The 4,067-nt window shown below is 46.4% G+C and overlaps 1 pseudogene; it reads right to left on the bottom strand.

Annotated features, from left to right (window-relative positions):
• Positions 1–292: 292 nt before the first annotated feature.
• Positions 293–1,861, bottom strand: LOC139015661 (pre-mRNA-splicing factor 38B pseudogene; annotated as a pseudogene).
• Between the last annotated feature and the right edge of the window lie 2,206 nt (positions 1,862–4,067).

Genomic DNA, 4,067 nt, shown 5'->3' with positions numbered 1-4,067 from the left:
TTTCCTTAGCTTAAGGGTCCTGGTAGGCAGGAATGAGCTCTTATATGTCCAATATAGAAAGCCTTTTCTCGTTTATGAATGTAAGTTTGTAGCTGAGTTAACAAAGAAAAAATGGCTGTTCTTCCTTGTGGGAGAGAGGCGATCGCAATATGAGGAAATAATTTAACTATATATTGAGTCAGTGTACAAGTTAAAGGGAACCTGTTGCAATTGTTCAAAAGCATAAATGAGTCTCGTCTTTGTTTTTGTGTGGTTTTTCTTGGCTCTCTGGTTCTGCGCTTTGGCTCCTTCGCTAATTGTGTTTGTCAGACTGGTCCTTGCTATCACTGTGATCCCGTTTGTGGGCATGTTCTTTGCTGCCGCTACGCTTTCTAGATTTATCTTTGCTGGGGCTCCATTCCCGTTTTCTTTTTTCAGCACCGTCAGTTCTTCCTTGACTGCCACTCTGACTTCGTTTATTTGACTTCTCCTTGCTTTTGCTCTTGTGCTTACTGGATTTCTCCTTGCTCTTGCTTCTACTCCGTTTCCCTGCATTCCTACTTCTACTCCTACTTCTATGCTTCCTTTCTCTGCTTCTGCTTCTACTGTGTTTTTTCTCTTTTTTGGAATCTTTTTTGTCATCCCTGTGCCGCCTATCATCTTTGTCTTCTTTATGTTTTTTTTCTTCCACCTTGCCCCTACTTCTCCGCTCCTTGGACCGTGCTCTTGATCGCTCGCGCTCCTTTTCTTGGTCATTACCTCTTTCCTTGTCATAGTCACGATCGCGCCTTCTACCCCTCTCATTTTCTTTTTCTCTTTCCCGATCCCTGTCCCTTCTGTCTCCTTTCCTATCACAACTCCGACTCCGACTTCTATGCCTTTTCCTACTCCTGCTATGCCTGCGATCTAAGCCCTGATCAATACTCCGGGATCTTCGCTTTTCTTTCTCTCTTTCTTTGGCCTCACGCTCTAGACGCTGGCATTCTTTCTCTCTTTCTAATTCTCGATCAAAACTAGAACACCCATGGCCCTCCCGATGATGGCTTCGACTTCTTGATCTTCTTGAGGACCTCCGTGGGCTTAGTGATCTCCTTGGAGACCTTGAACGCCTGCATTCAACATGTCTGTCTATTTCCTCAGTACCCTCCTTCCCATCTTTCTTGATTTTCCTAGGCCGGGTTTTAATCTGTTGTTCAATATTCTTCTGAACTGGAACTGGAATTCTTGGAAACAAGGTAGAAAACCACTCCAGTTTTGTGAGAAAAGACCACAGCATTTCTCCAATGGTCATTACACAGCCTCCTCCAGCCTTCATATCTAGGTCCTCTTCGTCATCAAGGAAGGACTCAAACCAATCCCATAGATCTGTAGGGGGCTGTATGTACCTTATGTACATAAATCCGAGGGCTCTAATATATGGAGAGTCTGTGTGGGTTATGAGACCCATCACTTGCTTGCGGGTTAACTTCAGAGTAAACAATTTGTATAACAAGCAAAAAGCTGTAGAAACAATTCCTCCTATTCCAACACCTCAAACCCCTCCCCACATTCCTGTTTGGCCCGCTGTCTTCCTGCTTCCTTTCTCCCATGGCTCAACATGTGTGACCTTGAAGTAGATCTCGTCCACCACCTCGTGGTAGGTCTTGAGCTCGTAGAGCTGCCCTTTGAAGTAAGGTGACGACAGGATGTTGGTTAAGATCATGGGGTTGAGGTTCATCGACTTCTCGTTGCCCCACAGCGGCAGCACGTTGCCCTGCTTGCCCGACACCGCCGGCTTGGTGGCGCTGCCGCCACACGGCTGCTGTTGCTGCTGGGTCTCGGCCACGGCCGCCTGGTGCTGCGGCTGCGAGTTGCCGGTCAGCGCTGGGCTGTTGTTAGCCATGTTGAGGCTGAAGGAGGGAGGAACAAGGGGGGGAGGGGGCCAAGCTCGCTCGCTCTTCAGGACAACAATCTGGGACCCTACTCCATGGAACACCGTCGGGAGAGGGGGCCACCCCAATATGCCCCAGCCTGGTGACCCGAGGGCGACGAGGAGGCCAACAAATGGGCTCCGGATGGTCGGGTGGTCGAGTGGTCCAGAGCAGACTCTGAGTAGAGGGCTTCGAGAACTCCTGGCAGAAGGCAAGCCGGAGGCCAGGGAGCACAATCTCTTCCGCCACCGGCGCCAGTTGTTGGGGTCCAACCCCAGCAGGTCCAGGGGTTCCCAAAGGTGTGGAAGGAGTTGGCGAAGAAGAAATGACAAGGAGACAGCGTTCAGTTGATCAGCAGCCTAGCCAGGTAATCCAGGTTCTCCAGCCAGTTTCTCCAGCCAGGTTCTGTTCTTATTCTCCTATTACATCTGTATTTGTACCAGTTAATTTTAATCCTATCCATTCTATTCCAAAGGTTAGGGCATTTTTTATCTCCATTCCAAGGTCACTACTCTATTGTTCTGTTAAGCTACAAGGAAGTAACTGAAGGAGATTATCCTAAGTAAAGATTATGTAGCTTAAGTGTGATTGTTTGTAGTTAAAGTGATTAACTACCCGCCTGGCACTTAGTTAAGGGGTTTTACTGATTTATTCCTTTCCTTAGTCCTGTTAATCCCTAACTCCAGGGAAAAATCCCCACCTGGGGAAACAATCTTTCTCGGAGAGGTGACCTTGGTTAAAACACATAGCACTAAGAAGGGGTGCAAACATATTAAGAACAGTATGCCATATACGCCAGGTCCCTTGAAACATATGCTGTGCAGATGTTTCTTCCCTGCAATGACTGTGTCAAGCAGTAAGGATGGACCGGCTTCCGGCAGCAGCCCCTTTTATATAATTTCTTCCTTGCAGAGCATCTAAGGAGGGAAAGTGACTGCAGTGCCAGAAGCTGACTTCTAGGAGGCAGGTGGTGCTGTCGGGATTGTGCCGGTGGCTCTGGTCTGTCAGTGCCTGGACCATTCTCCAGAGATTGGACCTGCAAGACTGCTGAGGGAGTGAGTGGCTGCTGCCAGGCTGGTGGGCCATGGGGATGGGTCAGTCAGCTGAATGGTGCTCCCATTGTGGGAGTGCACTGACCACCAGGGGGCAGCTCTTGCGTTGAGTGTTTGCTCCCTGATGGTCAGTGCAAGCCTAAGTGACTGAACAACCAAACGACTGGTCGACCAGTCGCTATGATGGGCACTGAGCACCAGGGGACAGACACTCAACATGCAGGATAGGGCTCCCTCCAGTCTGGATTGGGCATGTGCGGATCGAGACAAAACCAGCTATCCTGGATTGCAAGAGGGTGCAGGCCAGACCAAGGGACCCCACTGGTGCATGAATCTGTGCACCAGGCCTCTAGTGTATAGATAAGCTGCTATGAATATTCACACTTGGAGTGCGGGAAACGAGTTAAGTCGGCTCGCGTGAATTGCGCGTACTCCGCGGGAGCCGTCTTTAACTCGGTTCATATAGATTTGCGGTGGAGTGCGGGAAACGTGTAAACTCGGGCCGATTGTAACTGCGTATTACCAAATATTTGTTTGTAATCCACCCTTTTGGTGGATGGAACAAAACCAAAAGACAGAGCCATCTTATATTTTGGCGGGAAATTCACCCGCACTCCAAGTGTTCATGCATAGGTATTTTTGTAGGTTTATATTTTTATTATTTTTGCATTTGTTACCAACTGGATAAAAAACAAGCTCCAATGATGCACTTTTTTCCAGAGACACATTTTAAGTATAATAATACAGACAGATTGAAAGTAAAAGAATAGCAAAAGATATAGCGTATACACTGTAAGAAAACTAGTAGGGTTATATTGATAGTGAATAAAGTACACTTCAAGACAAGGAATACTAATACAGATTTTAAAAAACAACAACAATCATTTCATGCGGTAAAAGAGCCAATTTGTAACAAGACATAACAATCTTAAATTTGTATGGTAAGATCATTGAATTCCAAAAGAGAAGAAAAAATTGACAGGACTAAAGTGAAAAATAGACAAATGCACAATTATTGTTAGAGATTTTAACAATTTTCTCTCAATAGACAATGGAACAAGTAGAAAAAAATTAGTAAGGATATAGATAAATTGAATAATGTTATCAATGATCTAACATGAGGACC

This window comes from Myotis yumanensis, unplaced genomic scaffold (genome assembly GCF_028538775.1).
Source record: "Myotis yumanensis isolate MYYU_CA2020_CCGP unplaced genomic scaffold, mMyoYum1.0.hap1 SCAF_8, whole genome shotgun sequence".
NCBI lineage: Eukaryota > Metazoa > Chordata > Mammalia > Chiroptera > Vespertilionidae > Myotis > Myotis yumanensis.
Note: the sequence above shows the minus strand (reverse complement) of the source record. Positions and strands in the feature narration are given on the sequence as shown.